This window comes from Dermacentor variabilis, chromosome 7 (genome assembly GCF_050947875.1).
Source record: "Dermacentor variabilis isolate Ectoservices chromosome 7, ASM5094787v1, whole genome shotgun sequence".
Classification (NCBI taxonomy): domain Eukaryota; kingdom Metazoa; phylum Arthropoda; class Arachnida; order Ixodida; family Ixodidae; genus Dermacentor; species Dermacentor variabilis.
In genome coordinates, this window is record NC_134574.1 from 102,357,248 (window position 1) to 102,382,646 (window position 25,399).

Genomic DNA, 25,399 nt, shown 5'->3' on the forward strand with positions numbered 1-25,399 from the left:
TAAATAAATAAATCATTATTTCGTATTAATTCATTTACAGAAAATGAACGCTGGGACAAGAACTAAAACCTGCTTTTTTGCAGCTTGGCAAGGTTCTTGCGCGCGTTCATGACAACGGGGACATAATAAAGTAGAGTTTGTACTCTTTAGTGTGTACAATGTATAAACGTATAAGTGAGAATGCGTAAGGCGATATGTGCAATCAGTGATACAAAGCAGTGTGCTTAGTCAGCACAAATGACATATTTGAATATAGGTATAATGTACAATCAGCCATACAAAGCAGTTTGTTTAGTCAGTACAAATGGCATATTTGAATATACGTATAATGTACAATCAGCGATACAAAGCAGTTTGTTTAGTCAGTACAAATGGCATATGTGAATACACAGTATATAACACATACACATAATTATGTTCAATTGCTAAAAATTTATCATATAACATTCTCTTGACGAAAAATTCTGAGAGAAAGCTTGGGATCAGCGTTGTTTTGTGCCCTTTTTCTAAAGTGTGTGCGGAAAATGGGGAGTAGGAGGGGCTGGAAAATGGCCCACTTTGCTCTTCTAACTGTGAGTGTGTTGAGGGGGGGGGGGGTATTCTACCTGTCCCCCCGGTAGATTCACTTATGACGAGCATGGTGTCACGGGCGCACAGACCAATATAAACATATCTCATTCGATGACCCCGTCCATCCGCTGTCCCTATGCTGTCGTCATGAAGAGCGCCGGCAGGATAAAGCGAATGCTTCGCGCCGCCTCTTGTTTCGCCGCGAAAAAAACCATTTTACGGCCAGGTCAATGCGAGCATTCTTGAAAGTATTGAAAACTTCAATTGCGCTATTGAGGCTCCCAGTATGACAGACCGACTAGCCCGTGTCAATGCCTTGAACGCGTCCTTGTTTCAGAGGCAGCATGCGCGTGCGTACATACTGAAATTTAAATGGATTCTATCCCCAAGAAGCGTTTACTTCCTCATTACCATGCAGCCGCGGATGGGCGAAGGCAGCTGCTGCTGCAAAAAACCCAGAGGAGTGCGCGGCGTGTGGGCTCCGTTGTGATTGGTTGGCGTATTCCCTAAGGAAAAAGTCAGGCCATGCTCACGAAACCTGCTGATGTTGGTAAGGAAAGAATTCGCTTTTAAAAAATCACGGGTGATGGCAGCAGCCGGGGGCTGCAACAGAAGTGAAAAGAAGCGCGGTAACTATGGTACAAACAAATGAGCGAGCAAGCAATTAGGCACCCGCCGGTTATAAGTACGAAAGGTCTTATTTTAAACCACACATTCAAGCTGTCCAAGAAAAGACAGGAACTTTCAGAAATCTTAAATGAAAGACTCTTTTAATGCGTAAAATTCTTCCATATATGTTCTCCACTGGCATGGCAGCGACGCATACAGAAAATTTTATTGAAAAATGGCGCTGCCGCATCCAGTCTGAGAAAAGGGTTTGCTGAAGATAACACACACGCTAAGAAGAGGAGACCTGGCTCCAATGGCAGTGTCACGCAGGAGGATATGCTTCGGTAAACTATTGAAGCTCTTAAGCATATGAACGAGTTCTGCCCTAAGAAAGCATGCAGTGACTCGGCAATAAGATGGGAAGAAGGGCAGCCATGGTGTAGCCGCTCCTATCGGATAACTTTTAAATAAAACATAAAACATAAACATAAAAGTCTGCCTAATTAAAAGGCAGACTTTTATGCGCACCAATCAGTGTGCATTTCTGCCGTCGGCGTCACCGTGAAGTTCCTTATCAAGTCCCAGTTCGATAAAAGCATGGCCGCGTGCTGCTCGTGCGAGTAAAAAACTGCGAGGTTGAGCCGCCAATCTCGGCTCAATGTCGTGCACGCAAGCGAGGAGAGTGAGAAAGTACGAGATGTCTACTGTCACGCGCGACGTTTACGGGGGAGGGAGGGAGGGAGGGTGCGTTTTACTCCGGGCTGCCCGGGCGGCCAAACTCGCCCACACAGGCCGCTTATATTCAAAGCCATCTGCGACTGGGACAGAGCGCACCGTGCACTGTGTTTTCGCGGCTTATTTCGCGTTGATGCGAGACGCAGCACGAAGAATAATTCGCTCGCTGCTGCTTCCGCGCTTCCTCACTTTAGCGTCTGACAGCGAGTTTCCGCAGTCATCGAGTGATATGTGCGCATATTTGTGTATGCGCGCGTGGTAATTTAGTTAGGCATACTATGTTTACAAGTTTACACGACCGATAACACTACTGTCCTTACTTCGTTTAGCTCTCCACTAATTTGCTATCGCAATCAATGCTCAAGCCTTTGGGGCGAAACCCCTGCTTTTTTATTTTCATGTCGAAATAGACATCGACGAACAGTCGCCAACCAGCCTCGTGCGGAGATAAAAACATGCCGATGGCGATGCCGATAGTGCCGAACATGCCGATGGTGTTCTCTTGTGTTCAGTGACCGCCTAATTCCTGTTAGAATTATATGAGAGGCATTTGGTTTGCGGAAGACGTCTATTTACCGAATTTTCAGAGACGTTTCGTAAATGAAAAATATTTTCACCCAGAAGGTGCCAGAACTGCGAAAGGAGAGGGTGCGACGAAAATATTGCTGCATTGACGCGAAAACTTTTTACGAAAGCGATAAATTCTTGCAAGGTTTCGTAATCGGGGAGGAAACAGAATTGTACTAATGCATAACAAGTAGTGCAAAATGTGAAATGAGCCAAGGCAAAGCAAAAAATAAATGCACGAGTGAAGAAAGGAAAGAATCAAAGGATGTTGAATGTGTCGTTTTTTTTTTTTTTAGCTACCATAGAATTCTGCGCCACGAACCTCTACTTTGAAGGTCAAGCTGTTAAGGGTGCTTTCTACGTTGAGGTCTTGAGGTTCTACGTGAAGAACGCGTGCGTCGCTCTGCGACCAAACTTGTTGAAAGAGGAACGCGGGAAACTATACACCGCAACAATGCCTTTGCGTTTTCTGCATTCATAGTGCGTCAGTGTTTGGCCCACAGTTCGATCATTGTGCTGGTAGTTGGGAAACCCTCCCCAATTGCCGAATTTAACCCGCCTGTGCCTTCTTCTAAATCGAATAGCCTTCATTGGCTTATTCTGCCCTTCTCGTGCTAGGTATGTGGTACAATCATGGTCAGTCTTGGCGGAGGGAAGGCGAAGAAACGTGACAAAAGAAAGGGCGCGTTTTCTTGAGCCATCGAGTTGCCAAGAAGGTCGGCGGGAAGAGGAGGGTGTGGCAGTCGTGCGTAAATTATCGCGCAGCCCAATGGCGCGGATGGCAAGGAGGGCGCAATGCTCGATAGCTTGTTCGCTCGCTCGTTGGTCGACGCAATCGGAGTGAAAGGGCGCCTGTTCTTGGGCATGCAAATGGCAATGTGGATCCAGAGGGAAAAGGAGGTGACTCTGTCTCTCGCTCGTTCGTCGCACGTTTGGCTGGCCGCCCATGGTGGCCAACCTGGCGTGGACGATGCGGAGGACGAGAATTCATTGCGAATACTCACCCACAAGAAATACACCACATGCGCTGACGAGCGTTTCGTCGAACGCTGGCGGCGTTGACGCCAACACGTCACTTAAGAAGTGGAGCCGTTTGCTCTCCACGGCTGCAGCGAAAGAACTCCGTGAAGCCGAGGGCAGGCGTCAATCAAAAGGGCGCGTGCTCTCGGGAAACCGAGCCATGGGGACGGGCTGCAGTAAAAGGGGGGGGGGGGAGGGAGACTGGGTGGAGAAGAGGGTGTCGTTCGCTTACTCGTTCGTCCGTTCCTTCACGCGAGCCGCTTACATTGGCTATCATAGTTGATGGTGTCTGCATAATATTTTCTTCCTCAAATGCACACTGTGTTATTCCGGGGCGGAATTCGGGGGTTGCGAGGAATATTCAATGGTAAACGACAGTTAGGAGAAGCGGACTTCCAAGCGTGCTTTCAGGATAAAAAGAGGTGAAACGAATGTATTTTGTCTAATGGGCTCTATCTTGAAGGTGTCCACGTTGATATATGGGAAAGTTTCCGAAATGATCTTGTTTCATCATGTATGCAGGAACCTTTGGGACAGACGTCGTATCCCTGATGTCTTTATTATTTCGGGAGACATTGAATGCATTGTGAAGCAAAACACGGCGGTGTACGGCGGATTATGTTTTTAAAGAACACACTGCCTAGTGGGCTGAAAGCAAATTGAAATACATCGAGTTTCACTTGTAAACTGCACTACACCAACGTACACATTGCCCGTAAATAGCACAATTTGGCATCGATACTGGGCTCTCTGGCAGGGGTTACCCACAGATGCTGCGTTCTGTGCGGCCTCCAACCGAATGCTAACAAGGCACCCATGCACGTTCGGTTATTTCAAATAACGATAATAATTTCGTGTACTTTAACGTGAGAAAACCGAGATATGATTATGATTAGACTCCGGATCAAGTTTGACAAGCGGCGAACATGCAGCGCGGCGTCGAACGTACAAACGAAAGCACAAACGTAAACATTGCAAACGCGGTTGGGGGCGCTGCAATAATATCGACGCTGCGATGCCTAGTGGGCCACAGGGAAAGCGCATATTGCTATACATGCAAAGAAGGGAAGCCGCCAACATGCACCACGACCACCACGGCGTCGAAGCGCAAATGGAATGGGCGCGAACGCGGTCACTGCAGCTACATTTCGTCTACAGCTTGGCTGTACATCCACTTTTCTTCTAATGCTTTTGCCACTCTTTTTTCGCTTTTCACCTCGTGGTTCCGCTGCGCCCTCCTACTCCGCTTTCCTCCCCGCGCTCTCTTCGTTATCGCCGTCTTTCATCCCCCGCTGCATTCCGCGTTCGCTTTTCCATCCTTCGCTGTGCTCGTTCACTCGGCTAGGCCGCCGCCGGCGCCCAACACAGGAACGGGCACCAAAGAGCGACGCTTTAAATTGTGAAGATCCCTACGCACTGTGAGAATCGATGTTATGCTATGCATTTTGCAGGTATTACTGGCTATCCAGCAACGGTCGTGATTCTTCAAAAAGTTGCCACAAGAACCAACGAATATGCGTCACGAAGCAATTGCGTCTGTGACTCGAGCGTGTGTTTGACAACATCCGGAAACACGACGATGATCGCGCTTAATGTGACGGCGATGGCATGATGACAATTTTGATTTCTTCCCACGAAGAAATGTTGTGCTGCATGTTCCATTACGACCTGTATGATACCGAAGGCGGTACAATCTCGCGCGCGGTCGTGGTAGCGTTATCTACACTTCGTGAAAAAGACAGGGAGACGCACGCCAATCCCAATGCAGGGGGCTTCCTCACACAACGTCTCAAACCATTATATGCCACCAGGAAAGAATGGCAGAAACCGACGCGCTCTCTGTCGTGACGCACGCGAAGGACATCGGCAAATTTGTGGAAGAACGGAAACTGGCGCGCACGTGCTCTCGTTCGTATCACGTGGCCTGACGTTCTCGCCAGTCGTCCCAAAGAGCTAGTTGGGATTGGCGAGCGAGAAAACATGCGTGCGATCGTGTCTTCCTTGTGTGTATGGTCCCGCAAACGTGTACGGCAACGCAACGCCGAGCTCGGTTGGAGCCGCATCGCAGAGAACTTGTAGTCGTGGAAACAGGATGTGTTGACGTAAGAAAGAAGGGCAGCACGAGAATATTTTGCCGCACTTGTCTATATACCGGTCGCGTTGCTTTTCACGGAGTAAAACAAACGTGTTTCTTTAGTTCATTCGCCCGTTTTGCACCTCGGTCGCTGGCGGTCAGTGGTCCGTGGTTGGCGGTCGGACATTCACCGCCAACTTACAGAGGTCACATACTCTCGTGCAACCGATTGGTGGGGTGTGTGCCGGATGCCAGAATAAAAAGTTTCAGGTTAATATAAAAGAACTTAGATACGAATGTAGCGATCACACTTTTGCGACCTTGATAGAACATTTTTGCGGTAAAATAAATATATTGCCAAATTATTTTTATCCATCCAGGGCTTTTCCGGAGGTTCTGAAAATAGACAATGGGTGACAATGCGAAGGCACGAATTCCGAAGCAGCATTCGAGGCTGACAATAATGCTTTTGCTTGGACGCTGCATGTGGCAAAGCCAGTGTCAAGCAGACACCATTTAATATTTCATTTGCTAATCTGTTTTGTTTACATCAAGTATGATGTATTACATGTGCTGTACCTTATATTGTAACTTTCTTTCATACCACAGTTGTAAGCGTGCCTACGGGTGAATAAATTTGCTTGTCATCTGCGCATGCATACGTGTGTGCGGATAGCCGGGCTGTTGGGAATGGCCGTACGGGGTGACAACGATCCAGCTTTCAGCCCGCTGCACGTGTTCCAATCCAACCGACGGGGCGCACATCAGAGAACTGCGAATAACCGGCAGCCGCGTAGCGCGGGGCCAGCTCAGGAATGTGCTACCCGGCGTGCCACCCACGACGGAGCAGAGTTCTACGAAGCCCCTCTGACGTCGGCTCCGGACCTTTACACCTGTGTGTGTGTGCGGCACTGAAACCTGTGCGGCACTGAAACCTGTGCGGCACTGAGACCTGTGCAACACGTCTATGTGAGCCCGCCTACTCCAAAAGGGCGGGTCATCTTCGGTGACGTCGAACGGGGACGTCGAAAGATGACTGGACGAACGTTTCCGTTCGCTTGGAATCAAGGGGGGAGGGGGGACCAAGTGCTTATAAGCAGCGATTGCCGGATGCTAGAGCGTGCTCATCGTCGTGAGCTGTGTGCTCGTAAGCTGTTTGCTGTATGTTAGTCTTGCGGGCTCCATATGGGAGTCACGCTAGACTGTCGATGTATGTCTTGTCTAAAATGTTAATATGTAAATAAATCCTGTTCACCGAGTTCCTCTCTACGATCTTCGACCCCTTCAAATGGTGGCAGCGGCGAGATCGCCAGACGACTCCTATATCTGGTTGACAGCGGTAGGATCGTCCGACAACTCTGACAGGGCCTGCCGACAGGTGCTGTCGTACAAGAGCTTTGGGGCGTCTGAAGGCTCAGATGGCGTGTGGAACGCTCGGGAACGACAACCCTTCTTTATTCCAGCGGCACTCTTCCCCAATGGCGGGTACAGTAGGACAAAGCACCGCCACATATTTGCTGGTTAACGGTTCTGTTCTCTGCAGAAAAACGCAATGAAAGAATAAACGCTGCCTAGTGACTTAACCACAACACCAGGAAGTCCGTACGGCGCTGGCGGCCACCGAGGTGACCCGCGAGTGCTGGCGGGTGGAAGGCCTCCACGACACGGGTTTTTCCGTTCTGAAGCGCACACCAATAAACACCGTCACTATGGCTGCACAAATATAATATCGGGATATGAGTAATCTCCTCCACATTCTCGATGATGTTAAAGAACTGCAATATAAACATAATCCAAAGGTACTGTGTGTTCAAGAGACACATCGACATTCTAGTCCCAAGAAGGTTCTTCGGAGGATACGCCATCTTTCGAAAGGACCATGGCGAGGCTCAAGGCTCATACGGTGGTGTAGCGATCATGCCAGGCAAGTGTGTTGCTTGTCATCATGTAGTCCTTCGGACAGCCCTTGAAAGCAGTGTCAGTGCGGGTAGTTATTTATAATCATTCGGTTACTGTCTGTTCCATATGCACACCATTTAATTATCAACTCATGAAAACACACTTCTGTGACCTCATAGATCAACTGCCAGAGCACTACATACTCATGGGTGAATTTAACGCTCAGAACACTTTGTGCAGAGACCCCGTTGTGACGCAAGAGGCCGGCACATTGAACATTTTCTCCTTACCCTGTGTGCATGCCTGTTTTATAAAAAGTATATCAATCCTTACAACTTCCAACATAACTTGTATTCGTCGATATAGATCAAGCAATCGGTTCTGCCTCTCTTTTGCCTGACCTCGATATGAATGTCCTCTACAATACCTTTGTAACTGACCACATTCCTATCACATCAAACTTAATAACACAGCACGAAACTCCTCCCCATATTCGCCGGTAGAAGTCGGTATCGGCTGACTGGGAGAATTTTAGAAAATCAACTTGGCTACGACGAGATTTTACAAACAATTTTAGTAGAGATGATGCTGTAGAATATTTTACCGCTTTAATTATTGATAAAGCTGAGCAGTTTATCCCACAAACGAATGGTGTTTGATTTAAAGTACATGTTCGCTGGTGGATCGAAGACTCCAGAGATACGCGAAAGAGGTACAAAAAGCTTGGAGCGCACTGCGTTGATCGCCAAATGCAGAAAATTTTATCGCATTTAAACACACTAAAACGCAGGCAAAGTGAACATCACGTCAGGCAAAGTGATAAAGCTGGGTGAGGTTTCTCTCGGGTATAATTTCATGCACACAGAACGTGAAAGTGTGGAATGGCGTAAGAAATTTAAACGGGCAACAAAGCCATGGTTGCCCCCGGCGAACGACTAAGGGAATACTTTACAAGACCAGGCATACTCTCTTGGGGAGCACTTCGGACGTGTGTCAAGTTTGATACATTATTCAAAATCCTTCCAGAAACACAAAGAAAGAGGAATGTAAGCCATTTGTACGTAAATAACCGGCAGAACGAACGACATCAGCGTTCTTTCGGTATTACCGAGTTGAGAGCTGCCTTGACCAGATGCAAGAGCTCTGGTACTGGACCTGACAGAGTAATGTATGACAGGATTAAAAACGTGCACACTTACACAACTGACACTATTCGAACTTTCCAACACTATGTGGGCTGCTCGATGCCTTCCAGTCCCATGGGAGGAAGCTATTGTTATTCCAGTTTTCAAGCGGGGTTAAGAACCTTATTCAGCGGAGAGTCCTCACCCATTAGCTCTCACAAGGTGCATTTGTAAGCGTTCTGAAAAAAAAATTAATCGTCGTTTTCATTATTTCCTTGATGCAACAAAATGCTACGTCATTATCAATGAGGTTTCAGAGAAGGGCGGTCTACAACTCACCATCTCGTGCACATCTAAGCGAACATTCGACACGCGTTCGTAGATAAATAACTCTTTTTATCCTAATTTATCGATATGGAATAAAGCGTACTGCACAACGCGGCGTTAAGGAATCCTGCTCAACGCTCAAGCATGCTCAACGTACGAGAAAGCTACTTGGCCGATCGTACTTTTCGCGTCAAAATCGGCAATGTGTATGCGTCTCTTCACGCAAGAAACTGGTGTATCCTAGGAAGGCGTGCTGAGCTGTACGCTTTCATCGGGAATATGAACACGCTCCCAGCTTCCCTACCATCAGCCATTTTTTATTCCGTCTATGTCGGCGATGCACAAATAGGGTTCAAGTCCTGTAACCTCAGTGTGCGAGAGGCTGGTGCAGCATGACTTGAACAAGTTGTATATGTAGGCAGGTCGTGATCGACCTGCAGAGAGAGAGAGAGAGAGCCTTTCTGCTTACGTTTGCGAATTCTCAGCGATAAAGTGGGGGTGCCACTCCTTGAACATCGTCTGATGCCTGCAGCGAAGCTGTTACCACCATGGCAGTGGCAGCACATTGGATGTGACACATCATTTGTTCAGGTCAGTAAGCACACTCCAGATGAACATATTAAGATGCATTTCCTTGAACTTCAGGCGAAATACTCGGGCCCCGAGTATTACACTGACGTATCGAGATCACATGCCGGCGTGTCTTATGCAGCACTAGGTACATCCTTCTCGCAGTCTGATGTTCCGAATCCGCAAATAAATATCTTTACTGCTGAGGCCTATGCACCATTGTCGGCTGTAGAGCACATCAAGCAAATAATTATACCAAAGGCAATTATATTTACAGACTCGCTATTCTTGTCAAAGCTTTAATGTCTATGCGAAGACATAGCAATCCTGTATTCAATGGTCTATTCTCGTTTTTGTGCACGATGTATGCGTCTAACCAGCATGTCGTTTTGTGCTGAGTGTACGGCCATATAGGCATGGCGGGTAATATAGTTGCAGACAAACTTGCTACGTCCGTAACAAAGGAAGCCTATGAATCTTCTGTAGATATTCTTGCTACAGATTTGCAGTCATTTTTATAGAAAAAGTTCAGACGCTTTTGCCAATTCATCTGGGACAAGGATACCGTGAATAGGCTCTATTAGGTCGCATTTAGGTAATTGGCCGTGCATAGAAAAAGCGCGACGAACAGATGTCCCATTTTGTTGATTGAGAATAGGGTACACATATAGGAGACTGACAGTGAACCTCCCATTTGTTGTGGATGTACTCCATGTCTTGCTGGAATGGTGGGAGGCAGGAGCTGAGTGAAGAAAGCATTTTCCTGCAGCTTATCAACAGCATACTCCTCTCCATCCAGCAATGTTCCTTAGTGCGGAACCGTCTTTCAGTGCCAACGCTGCTTTAAATATTCTAAATGAAGTTGTGTTGCATGTAATTAGCCCACGAGATTCTTACCGCATCCTCTCACCAGAGGCTTCTGTTGCGATAGCAGAGATAGCCGAATTTGGTGGAGTATACGCGCCTCCAGGTACATGCACCTTGACGAGGCATCAGTGCTATTGACAGAGATTTTTTTCAGAATTTCAACAAATTCAAACAATATCTATCTTGCCAATAGCACACTTTACCAGGCATTGGCCGTATTTTAACGCGTATATAGTTTACCCACTTTACAACAGCACTTTTTTGGCCTCTAAACAGTCAAGCTACATCTAGGAGATAGAATGGTGAATAGCAGGCGGTGACCTGACGCGCTGAATTGTACGCGAGCGTCACATACGGTAAGTGAAGATCCCAGTCATGGTGGTCGGTCGCAACGTATTTCGAAAGCATGTCGGTGATGGTCCGGCTGAGGCACTCCGTGAGGCCGTTGGTCTGTGGGTGGTAGGATGTGCTGAACTTGTGCTTTGTCGAGCAGGAGAGGTAGATGTCCTCAATGACTGCCGAGAAAAAGCTGCGGCCACGGTCAGTGAGTAATTGGCGCGGAGCACCGTGCGCTAAAATGATGTCGTAGAGAAGAATGTCAGCAACGTCAGTAGCCCAACTTGTCGGGAGGGCTCTGGTGATTGCGTACCGCGTAGCATAATCAGCAGCGACGGCGACTACTTATTTGCGGAGCCCGAGATAGGAAATGGTCCAAGAAGATATAGACAAACACGGAAAAAGGGTTCGGGCGGGATGTCGATCGGCTGGAGACAAGCAGCTGGAAGTATGGAGGGCTTCTTCCGGCGCTGAAAGGGCTCACAAGCGGCAACGTAGCGCCGCGCGGAGCGGGCGAGTCCCGGCCAAAAGAATGGACGGCGTACACGGTCGTATGTGCGCGAGACGCCCAAGTGTCCAGCCAAGGGAGCGTCGTAAAGTTGGTGGAGGACAGTCGAACGCAGGTGTGATGGAATGACGAGCGGAAGGTCAAGGCCATGTGGATCGATGTTGCGGTGATATAATGTCCCCTCCTTGAGGGAAAACATCCGGAGAGAGGCGTCGCCAGGCGTTGACTCCAGACGGTCGATGAGGGCTCGTAGTGGAGGATCGCGGCGTTGCTCGTTGCCGATTTGAAGCAACTGGGAGACAGAGAAAGCGCAAGCGATGGCGTCCGCATCTGCCGGTTCGTCGCTGGGGTAGTGGGACAAACAATCGGCATCCTGGTGCAAGCGTCCCGTCTTATATACCACGGAGAAGGTATATCCTTGCAGGCGTAAAGTCCTGCGAGAGAGTCGTCCCGTGGGGTCCTTAAGCGAGGATAGCCAGCAGAGAGCGGGGTGATCAGTGATCACACGAAATGGGCGTCCGTACAAGTATGGACGAAACTTCGCAACAGCCCACACAAGAGCGAGGCACTCGCACTGTGTGATTGAATAATTGCGCTCGGCTGGTGATACAAGTCGGCTGGCATAGGCTATAACGCGATCATGTCCACGCTGTCATTGTACTAACACTGCTCCTATGTCGTGACCACTGGCATCAGTTCGAACTTCCGTTGAGGCAGACGGGTCAAAGTGGGCCAAAATTGGAGGCGTGGTAAGGAGAGTAGTGAGCTGCGAAAATGAAGCGGTATGGTGAGGTCTCCAAGAAGAAGGGGCGCCTTTCTACAAGAGGTCGGTAAGGGGACGTGCGATGGTCGCAAAATCCTTCACAAAGCGTCGGAAATAAGAGCACAGTCCTACCAAACTACGAACGTCCTTGGCAGACTTTGGAACAGGAAAGTTCGTAACGGGGCGAATTTTGTCCGGATCAGGTCGCACGCCTCTGGCATCCACGAGGTGTCCAAGGACGCCGAGTGAAGTGACATTCTGACGAGTTCAACTGGAGACCGGCGCGGTGGAACACGTCATGAATAGCTGAAAGACGGTCTAGATGCATGCCGAATGTGGGCGAATAAACGATGACGTGTCCAGATAGCACAAACAGGTGGACAACTTTAACCCCTGAAGCAGAGAGCCCATCATTCGTTCGAAGGTGGCGGGCGCGTTACAGACACCGAAAGGCATCGCCTTTAACTGCTAAAGACCGTCAGGGGTGACAAATGCAGTCTTCTTTCGGTCCATGTCGTCGACGGATATCTTCCAGTATATAGCCGGACCGTAATTCGATAAAAGAAAAATAGGTGGCACCGTACAGGCAGTCTAGAGCGTCATCAATACGTGGCAAAGGGTACACGTCCTTTTTGTGATTTTATTCAGGCAGCGATAATCTACAGAAAAGCGCCACGTTCCATCCTTCTTTTTGACAAGTACGACGGCAGAAGCCCAGGGACTACAGGAAGGCTCCATAATGTCGTTTTCAAGCATTTTTTTACTTCCTGCTGGATAACAGCTCGTTCCGACGCAGAAACACGATATGGACGTCGGCGAATAGGGTTCGCATCGCCAGTATTTATGCGATGGGGGACGACGGACGTTTGATCGAAGGGTTCGATCGACTAAGTAAAAAATTTCGCAATCGCCTTCAACAACGCGGCAAAGGACTTCAGCTTGAGCAGGTGCAAGGTCAGAGGAAGCCATCTTTTCAATGTCGACGTCAGTATCGTGCGATGACGTCACGGTATGGGCTGAGCTGTAACGATCTGTGAATGGTTCAACCTCATCATCCTGCAAAGCGCTAATTATAGCCAATGAGATCCCCTGAGGCAGAGCTTGCGCGGTTAGCGCGAGATTAACGAGGGGAAGGCAGGCGCGGTTGTCAGAAATTGTCAGCACAGTGTGTGGCACGGTAACACCATGTGTAAGTATAACGGCCGGAATCGGTGCAACCACGTAATTGCCGTCAGGTATAGCTGGGGAGGACAATAAGTCGACGTGTGTCACAGATTGAGGCGGTACACGAATAAAATCCAAGCAGGTAAAATGGCTTGGAGGTGGGTCCACAGGGTCGGCAAGAAGATGCAAGTCAAGGCAAAGTGAGCCGGCCGAAGAGTCAATGAGGGCTGCGGAATGATTGGCAAGGAAATCCAGACCGAGAATGAGTTCGTGAGGGCAATGCTCGATGACGGCGAAGAGGACGACGGTGTGTCTCTCAGCAATGCTCAGTCTGGCAGAGCACATGCCAACAATAGCGGCAGTGCCTGCGTCGGCGACTTGTACAACTCGGTTCGAGGCGGGCGTCAGAACTTTCTTGAGCCGACGGCGAAGAACAGCACTCATAATGGACACATGCGCCCCGGTGTCAATAAACGCGCACACAGGAACATTGTCGACGAGAACGTCCAAAAGATTCTCCGTGGATAAGGTGAAGTGAGGATTTCGTTCCAATGTCGGTCATTGCAGCTTCACCTCCAGAAGCTGCACTGTCTAGTGCAGCGTCTGGAGCGGCGAATAAGTCGGAGTAGGAGCACGGCGTGACGGGGGCGAACGAGATTGACGGCGGGAGGGAAAAGGCGAGCGGGTGTAGTGGGTTCGTGTCAAAGGTGTCGCAGGGTCCGATTATGGGTTGGGGGCATAGAAGGGGCGAAGGAAAAGGACGCGCTGGAGTGACGAGGGTGGTAATCAGGAGAATGTCGCGTCGGAGAAGTCCAGCGGCTGTGGCAGAGGCGAGCGACATGTCCAATGCGCCGGCAGTTAAAACAGATCGGCTTGTCGTCCATGGTTCGCCATTCGGAGGGCTTGCGCTGTCCATAAGAGGAGTAAGAAGAGCGGACTGGGGACGTGCGTACAAAAGAGGTTCCGAGCGTACGGAACGAATGGATTGTAGGCCGACGTTGGACAACCCTTGACAGACGACGGCCTGGATCAAGGAGATTGTCACCGGAGAAGGATCAGGTGACGGGAATGAAGGGGCCGCCAGTTGTGCTGCTTCAATCTCACGAGGAATGATGCGGGTCAAGTTGTCACATCACGACGGCAGGTGGAAGAGGTCGTTACAAGATGACGTAGCAGCTGTGTTGGGAGGTCGCGTGATGTGCTGGCATACCCGGCGCCTTTTAGCATGCTCGAGACGACGGCACTCCTTGAGGATCGTGTCGTTACTGGTGACGTTCGTAAACACCAGTAAATTGAAGGCGTCGTCAGAAATGCCTTTGAGGGCGTGATTAACCTTATCGTCCTCAGACATGTTTGGGCCAGTCTTGGCACAAAGGCCCAAGACATCGAGAATGTACGACACGTAGGGCTCGGTCGACGTCTGTACACATGTGGCAAGGGCTTTCTTGGCATTGACTTGGTGACCGAACGAATTTTTCCAAGCAGGTCGCGAAGCTTCACTTTGAAGAGATCCCAGCTCGAGATCTCCTCTTCGTGAGTCTGGAACTATACCAGTGGAGCTCCGTCGAGGTAGAGGAGAACGTTGGCAAGCATAATAGTCCGATTCCACCTGTGACTGGTGCTGAGACGTTCGTATAAGCGGAGCCAGTCATCAACATCAGGACTGCCGACTCTGGTGAAAACACCAGGATACCGAGGGGGAGAAACGGCGACGTAGGGGGGGGGAGGGCTGCAGGCAAAGACGCTTGCCTAGATGAAGTGCCGCCAACAGGAGCCGAAATTACACTGTCGTCATTGCGACCGCTGCGGAGGTCCTTGACGGGTACGGGGAACGTTCGCTTCCACCAAATTAATGTTACATGTAGCTGATGTACAAGTCTATTTACAATATATTTACACGTAGACCAACGGTGGCAAAGATTATGATGATGATGATGACGATGAAGCTTCAATGAATGGCACAAATGGCGACGCTAAATCAAGCGGGGTACACGTCGTCTTCTTCTTCCTCGGTGCAGCCACGCTGTGGCGGCATTTCCGTATCAATATACACCCTTATGTCAGTCCGATTCCACAGAATTTTTATAATTACTAGACACCTTTATGTTGGAGACTTACCTGGCGTCCACCGTCAGACCCTTCCTTAAACGAACGCCAAGACGCTCGGAGACCCGGACGCTCCCTTCGAGGAACACGGGCGTTACGTCGCCTCGCTCAGCGGTTCCGTGTTTTCAATGTGGGGATACGGCTGAACGATGACGTATTGAGGCCAACTTTGGAAAGATGCTGGTCAGCAAATAGACTGGATAAATTCCTTTTTCTCGCAGAATTAAGTTGTAACTTTGAAAGTGGCGAATCCCATACCAAGACTCGGGTACCGCCCGCATCTCCAACCATCGTACTTAGAGGATGATGATTGGAGTGGCCAAAGAGCGCCAACCATCGTACTTTGTCGGGACGCCTTGATCGCGGCGAAACTGCATCGAGAAGCGATTTATGGCGAATGGACTTCAGTCTTCTCACAAATTCTGAAAGCATCACAGCGATGTGGGTGCTTCATTAGAATCCTTGTGCGAGCGTGAAGTGCACTACTACTTCTGTTAGGATGATTTCAAGGCTGCGTGGCACCCGTTACTCACTGGAACTCGACGCGATAGAAAAACGCGGATCATGCAACCACGAAATAAATGAAATATTAGACGCATACAGATTGTCCGCAACGCAGACATGCTCACGTTTGCAAAGCAAGTTTAGTTGGGCTTGTTGAAAGCTAAGTACAAAACCTTGCTCATACGGCCTTCCAGAGCTAACGATAACGCTTCCTCCCAGGGAATACCTATGTCTGATATAGCCGTGCTCCTGTACATACGAACGGGTCGGTGGAGGCGAACGGCTCTGCTCGAATCTCATATGTCATGCTTCCTTATGGCACTCACTGTGACTTATCGTCAGACATCAGCGCTGTCTTTAGCGAGGTGTTCACTGCCGAAGAAAGTGGCTGGGCCAGGAATGATTACTAGGAAGGACTGAGGGAATTTTACAGAAACTTGCCCACGTATCAGATAACATCCTACAGCAGCTATGTGAGCCATCGACGCTCGAGGAACCGGATGTAGTGATTAAAGATATGAATACCTCTTCTGCGCCCGGCCCAGATCGCATAGCGTGCGCTTTTTGGATACTGTCAACGAAGCTCTTTCGTCCAGTATTGGTAAGTTCACAGTAGATGGCGCTCGGCCAGATTACTTCCGCGATAGCCGTATTGTCCTCTTCCCAAGGCCAGGCGGCCAGGCCTGAAACCCACTTTCGTGGCGGCCGATACAGTGTTAAATGTGGATTACAAGATAGTCTCGTCAATTCTAGAAAAAAAAATCCAGAAAAATAAGGAGTGTCCTTCTAGACATAATCGACAAAAGGCAAATGTGTAGCATGCCAAGGCGATCAAGCTTTTCATATTTAGCATTGACAAAGGATCGTTTTACCTTCGCTTCTAGGACACTAATTTCAGACTGTTTCCTATTGCTCGACCAAGTGAAGGCTGTTGATCCTGTCGGGTATCGTTACATGTTTAGCTTCATTAATAAACGTAAAACGAGACATCCACCCAATCAGAGGAATCGCTACATTGGAAACCCGTTCCTCGAAATAATAGCCTCGCAGTTGAAGGGAAATTCGTCCTGGTCTGGGACTCGAACCCGGGACCACCGCCTTTCCGGGTCAGTCGCGCGATCGAACACACCCATAACGACGGACGCCTTGAATGCATCGTGCTTTCAGAGGCAGCATGCGCCTGCGCAAGTAGTGAAATTCGAGTGCGTCTTATGCGCAAGAAAATTTACTTCCTCGTTACCCTGTAGCCGCGGATGGTCGAAGGCTGCCGGTGCAGCAGGCAACCCAGCGGAGCGCGAGGTGTGCGTGTTCCCTACAGATCTTTGGCCTCTTTATTCAAGGAAGAAGCCAGGCCGTATCCATGGTCACGAAACCCGCCGATATGCGCAAGGAAAAGCGTCGCTTTTAAAAGAAAGACATGGTTGGTGGCAGCAGCTGGTGCCACTAAGAAAAAATAAGGCAAGAAAACAAGGTATTAAAGAAACAAAAAATTGAGCGAGCAAGCAATAGGAGCCTCCCTGTCAGAAGTACGAAAGGTCATAATATAAACAAATGATTCAAGCTGTTTAAATAAAAGTCTCTTTGAGAGCTCTTACATAAAAGACTACTTCGCCGCACCAAATTCTTTCACAACTTCTCTCTACATTTAAGGCTGCAAAGCATCATTAAAATTACATTGCAAGATACCACTGAGAAACCCAGTACGAGAACGGTGTTTGCTCAAGATAGCATGCGCGCGAAACAGTGAAGCCTTGGCTCCAACAGCAGTCGAATGATCCTGCGCCCTAGTGTATTGCGTTCCTAATATACGCCTTCATGAACTGTTCCAAACCTTTGTAATGCCATTCTGCAATCAGCCTTCCATGATTAGTTCGTTGTTCCAGCGGCCGAGTGTATTGCGTTCCTAATATACGCCTTCATGAACTGTTCCAAACCTTTGTATTGCCATTCTGCAATCAGCCTTCCATGATTGCTCAAAAAATTTTCGGACCAGCCCCGCTTCGCCTGTCTGTTTCGCGACGTCACGAAAACGCCCATCGATATCATGTGTGTACACTTATTATGCATGATTAACCGAACGAGAGAGAGAGAGAGTGAGCTTTAATAAGAACCAGCAGTTTAGTCGGCTGGGCTTAGGCGTCCCAAGATGGGACGTCGAGGTCTTGCCTCTTCGCCGCTTCGTAAGCCTGCTGGGTAGCCCAGTCTTTGGTCATCCAGATGGGAGATGCGCAGGGCGCCGTGCCATCTCGACGAGAGGGTCACGAGATTAATGTCTGGGTATTGATGTTTGCACTCCCATAGCATGTGGGGTAGTGTGGCTGATTGTATTTTACAGACCTTGCACGTGTGGCTTGGGTAGATGTCGGGGTATATGATGTGATAGCGTGTGAGGGAGGGGTATGTATTCGTCTGTAACCGGCGAAGGGTGGTTGCCTGTGCTCTGTACAATTTGCGGTGAGGGGTGGGGAAGGTTTTTCTTTCGAGATAATATGACTTCACAAGGCCGTTGTATCGTGCTACGGAGTGCGTAACCTCGTTGAGGTTGCTGAGACGCGGGTGGACATCACCGGCGTGTGCTGCGATCCAGGCGAGGGTGATTTGATTTTCAGATGAATGCGGGGCTTGTTGTAAGTTACCGAGTGATTGTTGAGAAATACGACCCTTGATGTAGTAGTTGATTGCTGTGAGAGAATCGCTCAGTATGGTGTAATAGGCTGGGTCAAGAGTGGCCAGGGTGATGGCCACTTCCTCGGCCGCCTCGGCATTATGGGCAACGATGCTGGCAGCATCTCGGAGCAAGCCGCTTGCTGAGTTAACCGCCGCAAAGCGACGTCAATCTTGGTATTCAGCTGCGTCGACGAATGTGGCGCCCGCGCTGTTGGCATAAGCTTTGATGAGGGAGGTAGGTCGTGCCTTCGTGCATTCTTTGTTGTGGTCCGCGTGCATGTTTTTGAGAATAGGATCGGCGTGTATCTATTGTTGAATGTCACGTGGTATCGGGTGTCTTTCTCCGTGTTGGCGGTGGTAGGTGATATCAAGCTCGGCTGGAATGATGCGGCCCGTTTCCGTGAAGGTAAGCCGCTCCAGATGGGATCGACGTTGCGCTTCGATTAACTCGTCCAGCGTGTTGCGGATACCTAATTGTAGTAGAAGTTCCGTCCTGGTGTGGGTGGGTAGTCCTAAGGCCTGATTATAGGCTCCTTTGATGATTATGTGCAGTTTAGTCTTTTCAACTTTGTACCAGTTGAGAAAGGGCGCAACATAAGTAATGTGACAGATGATAAAAGATTGGACAAGGCGGATGAGGCTTTCTTCCTTCATACCCCCTCGTTGGTTGGTCACTCGTTTCAGCAGTCTGGATGTATTAGCGGTCTGTCGAAGGATCTTGGAGACAGCCGTAAAGTTGGATCCATTGGCTTCTATGGTCATACCAAGAACGTGGATGCTAGGGACCACAGGTATGGGTCTGCCATCCCACAGGTGGAGTTTGATTTCTTCGTATTGGCGTTTATTCGTGGAGCCCCGTGGGGGGCGTCCACGGAGTGTGGGGTGGTATAGGAGGAGCTCCGCATTTTCAGGGGAACTGCGGAGTCCCATTCCTTGAAGGTAATTTTCTAGTTTAGATTTGGCCGTCACTGCACTTTGCAGCTCAGATTGTAATGTCGTCGGCGTGTATGGTGTATTCAATGCCGTCGAGTTTTTGTAGTTCTTGTGCTAATCCGAGCATTACCAGATTAAACAGTGTTGGAGAAATGACAGAGCCTTGCGGTGTGCCCCTGCTGCCGCGGGAGAGTTCCTCCGACCTAATGTCTCCGACCAAGAGTAAGGCCTTCCGATGGAATAGAAAGTCTCTTACGTAGTTGTAAGCGCATTTTCCAAGGTTGAGCAAGGAGATGCGTTCGAGGATGGTGGAGTGCCTCATGTTATCGAAGGCGCGCTCGAGGTTGCGGCCCAAGATCGCCTTCGTGTGACGGGATTTTCCATCTAGGATGTGATGCTGAAGTTGGAGCATAGCGTCTTGGGTGGAAAGATGCTGTCTAAAGCCAATTATTGAGTGCGGGTAAACAGATGTGTCCTCGAGGTGAGTGTTTACACGGGTTAGGAGTGCGTGCTCTATGACCTTTCCTACACATGAAGTTAGCGAGAGGGGCCCGAGATTGGCGAGGTAGATGGCTTAGCGCGTTTGGGGATGAGAATTACTTTGGCTGTTTTCTATGTCGGAGGAATGGATTCTTGCCGCCAACAGTTGGTGATGTATTCGGAGGCTTGTTTCACCGAGGGGTGATCTAGATTTCTTAGTGTTTTATTCGTAACACTATGTGGGCCTGGCGTCGAACGGCTCTTAAGCTTGTGCAGGGCAGCATGAATCTCTGCCACGCTGAAATCTTCATCAAGGGTAGGGTTGGAGGTCCTCGTGTATGGCCCATGAAGTTGAGTGGGCCCAGATGGGATGTACTTCTGGCATAAGGTATTCTTAACATGGTCCTGGCCATGCGTCTTGCTTTCTGTGAATAAAAGCTTGGTGAGGCAATGTTGTTGATATGAGCGGGTGGTGGTGCTATCAAGCAAATGTTTGAGGATTTTCCACGAGCGGGGGTGGTGGAGTTGCCCGTCTAGAGAGTGACCGAGCTCTGTTCATTGCTTTTGACTTAGAACGCAGCAGTGTGCTTCAATTTCCTTGTTGAGAAGTGCGACCTTTCGTCTGAGTCTTCTATTGAGCCGTTGTCCCTTCCATCTAGAGAGGATGGATGGTTTGGCCTCGATAAGGTGGGCGAGTCTGCTGTCCATGTGCTGGTGACTGATTTAGTATCAGACTCTAGATCGCATGACCATGATTCTATGTCAGTAATGGGAGTGTCCGTTGTTGCTGTTACACGGCGTTTACGGAACGCATCCCAGTCCGTCCAAGTAAAGTCCCTTGTTCTTATCGTAATGGCTGTTAGGTGTGAGAGAGTAATCACGATGATAGAGTGATCATTCCCGAGGTCGTGTTGGGTGTTGTGCCAATGGGCGTTGTCTGCGTTTTTGGTGAAAGTGAGGTCTGGTGTCGTGTCTCGTTCAGGGGAAGTGCCGAGGCGAGTGGGGAAAGCTAGGTAAGTAATGAGTGCAAGCGCGAGATCATGGGAGTCTTGCCATAAGTTACAACCTGCAGCAGAGTTGTGTCTGTAACCCCCTCCTGTATGCGGAAGATTGAAGTAGCCTCCGATGATGAGGGGGCTGCTGCCTGCGATGTTCAGGGCATTCTTGAAGAGGGTTAAAAATCGGCTATGGCGTTGAGATGGGGTATTGTATATATTGAGGATAAAGATTCCTTCTTTTCGTTTTCTGTTCGAGATGAGCTCAATAAAGAGGTGTTCGATGTGCCGGTCGTGGAGATCGTGTTCGATTGCGGTAACTCTTTTTCGGACGAGTGTGGAGACTCCGTGTGGAGCGTTGTTCGCGGTGAAAGGCTGATATCTGGGAAGGTTGACCGGAGTGTCGTGTGTTTCCTGGAGTAAAATTACGTCGGGTTGACGTGAAGTAGTACGGAGGTGTTGACGGAGATCGGATTGTTTGTGGAGGTAGCCTCGGCAGTTCCACTGCCAGAACGTTGTATCAGTTTTAGTGTGGGGCCATGATGAAGGATAGGGGATGCCACAGGTGGCAGGGTGGCGGCGACGGTTCCAGTTGTGTCCATGGCTTCGGCTTGAGCGGTGGAAGCGGTTTGTGTGAAAAGGGTTTGAGTATTAGCTTACATGGCGGGGACTCTGAGCATAAGGGCGATTAGAGAATTGTGTAAAGTTTCTACCGTACTTTTGAGTGTTACGAGCATGTCCTTGATTTCGGAGCGTACTTGGCCCTGAGCCCCTTCTTGGAGGGCTCGCTTTTCATGGGCTAGTCTTGAGACTTCGGGATGGCTGTTGCTAGCGGGTTCTGGGGTTTTGGGTGTGGGTTGGGTTTTGGGATGTTTAAGGCTAAGAACCTCCTGAGTAAGCTTTTGGATTAAATCACGCTTACCTTCGTTTTCTTTCTTAAGGTGTTCGATGGCTGTGTTGTATGTGTTGGGTTTAGGCAGTGGGGGGATTTTACGTGACGCTTTCGCGAGACTCCCGTCAGGGCCTCTGCGAAGCTCACCTTTTCTGAGGTATGTCTGGCTCCTGGAGTCGATGTTGATCTTGATCTGGAACGGCCCACTCTCGGTTTGGAGAGGGAGCGGGGCCGGGACCGATGCTTGGTCTCCAGGGACGGGAAATCTGATTGAAGGGCTGATTGCTGTGCTGTTCGGCGTTCTCCGAGGCATCTTCATATATCATACGGCTTTTTGTATCTGGCAGTACAAGCTTTGTCCGCTGTGCGGTGGGGTCCCCCACACAACGTGCACTTGGGTGTGCACTGAGGATTTTGATCGGGGTTGCGAGCTCCGCAGTCCCAGCTGATCCCTTTATTAGGGAACGGGCAAACGTTTTGGGGTTGCGCCCATTTCGCCTGCCTGTCACGCGACGTCACCAAACCGCGAAAATTCATAGCGTCAACGTGATATGTACGCGTTAAAGACGCATTAATATGCCGAGCAGAACTGAATTTTTTTCTGAATAGACGGAGGCTGCCCTGTTCTGACAGGAATAAAAGATGCCTGCCAACCGATTGCTCTGGCACTAACTATACTGGGAGCGGCCGCAGAGCACGTATTTATTCGCGTATAATAAAAACATTTTCAATGGCACTATAACGTTATTGATCCCTTTCGGCACGTATATGACATCACATTACAAACTCTTCTTTGCTGAGAGTCCATTCTGGTGGCATTTTTGACATTCCGTTGCACGCCGCCGTGAATTCAGCTAGCGCCTGCAAGATAAATAAGAGGAAGAGGATCAAACACAGACGGACGCTGCCACTTCCCTCTTCAGCCGGTTATTCACCGTCACTGTGATGCTTCGGCCCCATTGAATCCCTCTCCACTTGAGCGTGCTCCTCGCCTCTTCTCAGCAAATTAGATAAGACAAGCCGCTTAGTGTAGCCAATGTTATTCGTTTTTCAAGCAGACAAAAGTCTACTCCTAGGAACGAGGAGGTCACGTTTCATTGGTCTGTTCGGACAACCCTACAGATGACCGCCCGATGCTTGCGCCGGCGTTTACGCAAATTTCACGTCAGCAGATTGGAATAAACACATATTGGAATAGTTTTACGTTATAGGGTCCCAGAGCACTTCAGCGTTTGTAAGATTCCGGCCCCCAAAATTTGTTCAGTGACTCAGCAATGAAATGGAAATAGGTGTAGCCACGCTGCAGCCTCTCCGCTCGAAAAACCCGGTAAACTTCTAGTACCAGCTGGACTGCAGTACGTTACAAGGCAGAATTTTATGGCCGTACTTCGTGCACCCCTTTTTGTTGTCAAAGCAATATTACGGACACTTCAGGGTCATTTCCGCCATCGGCATCATCAACAGGAGCCGTATAAGATCCAAAGGCAATAAAATCGTCTCCGAGTGCCGTGTGCTGTGAGTGAAAGCGTGTGAGGGTTAGCAGCATATCGTGGCTCAATCTGACGCACTTAAGTGAGGAGAGAGGGGAGGAAGTGCACCGTCTTCCGTCACGCGTTAATCTCCCGGGGAGGGAGGGCGCGTTCTACTTCCATCGGCCCAGGGGCATATTTACAATTGCTAGAAGGTACAGCGGGGCGCCGCGTTTCTTGAGTCGCTCGCCGTTTTTGCGCAGGCGCGACTAAGAGCGGATGCGAGAGAGAAAATCTGTTAGCATTTGCACCTTGAATATTGGACTCTGCCTAGGAACTAAGGTGGAGAAGTTTCCTTGCGCGTGTAGCGTGCGTTTGTCCCTTGGCCTTTGTCCTTAGGAGTGAGGTCGAGTTTGTTTACGCTCGCACGCTGGCTGCCGGCGCGGTAAAACAGGCGAACCAGCGTCCACTGACGCCCCATTTGGGGATCGCTTTGTACGTCGGACAGACTTTCTCGCGCCTGCGGCCCTGGTGTTGAACCAGTCATGCCGGATTATAACTTTGTCGTGCCTTACGGCACTCTAACTTAAAGAAAGAAAACACTGATTTTTTGGGGGAGCAATAGGGGCCGAAGTATAGGCCAGGCCTGCTCTCCTGGACTTTTCACGAGCATTTTTGAGCGATCCCCTTGAGCGAAATGAACTCACAGCGTCTTAGGAACCACGCTTGGGCGCGAGTGCCTAGTATCACGCATTGAGAATTATTGCCTTTGCGTCTCGTCCACTTTAGGCTAGGTTAGCTTAGGTTGAGATTACGTTAATGTTAGCTTAGGTTACGTTAGGTTAGCGTTAAATGCGTTAGGTAGGCGCGGCGTATTCTCACAGCGCTTACGCTGTGCTGATTATTGTCTTTGCGTCTCGGCCACGTTATGTTCTGTAAGGTTGGGATAACGTTACCTTAGGTTGGATTAGTTTCGATTAGATTTGGTTAGGCTAGTTTAGCGTGAAAGCCGTCAGGGTGGCGCGGCGTATTCTCACAATATTTACGTCGTGAACATTGCCTTTCTGTCTCGGCCTCGTTAAGTTAGGTTAACGTTAGGTTAGCCTAAAACACGATAGGGGGCGCGGGGTATTCTCATAGTGGTTGCAGGGGCGTCGAGCATCACCGGCGCCCTTTCTATCACTCGAGTTCAACCGCGATTGCTAAAGCTCTCTGCCTCCTAGATTTTCAATATATGCGGACCGGCCTCTTCCACGGTCCCTACCTTTCCCACGATAACATCGCAGATGTTATCGTGGGTTATATTACCTCTTTCACCGCACCGGCAGCCAGCGTCGGAGCGTAAACAACCTCGACCCCACTCCGCAATTCCGCGACGCCTAGAGACAAACGCATAGGAGACGCGTTAAGAAACTCCTCCGTAGCGTTTAGGCAAAGTGCAAGGATCAAAAGACACCACATTTTCTGTATCGTGCCCGCTCTTACTCGCGAAAAGGTCCGGTGCCTCCGCAAGTGCCACGTCCCGTTGTACTTACTAGCAATTGTAAAGTCGCGGAATGGCTCAGGGAGGTAGTGGGCGTGAGGCCGCTGCTGGTGAGCGACCAATGTTGGCGGCTAGCTCGCGCCGCTGAAGTCGCTGCCCGGCCAGCCACGCTCACCCACCCGGGCCGCTCTATCTTGCAAGCCATGTGCGACGGGCACAGACTTGTCCGCCGTGCAATGTGTTTTCAAGACTTAGTTCGCGTTGATGTTAGACGCAGCACGAAGGTCAATTCGCTCGCTGCTGCTGCCACGCTTCCTCACTCCGGCGTTTGACAGCGACATCCGGCGGTCATCGTGCGATGTGTGTTTATCATGCGTGTGAGCGCGTGATAACGAGCATATTAATTTAGTTTGGCGTACTAAATTTACAAGTTCATACGGCCGATAAAACTCATATTCTTGCTTCGTATAGCGCTCCGCTAATTTTCTATCGCAATGGATGCTTCGTCTTTCGGGAGGAACTGCTACTTTCTTTAGTTTCATGTCGAAATGGACAGTGACGAACAGTCGACAACTAGTCCAGTGCGAAGATTGAAACATGTCGATGGTGTGCATGTGTTCTCTTGTGTTCAGTGACCGCCGAATGGCTGTTTGAATTATATCAGAGGCATCTGGTTTGATAAAGTCGTCTACTCACCGAATTTTGAGAGAAGTCTTGGAAATAAAAAAAGCACTTCC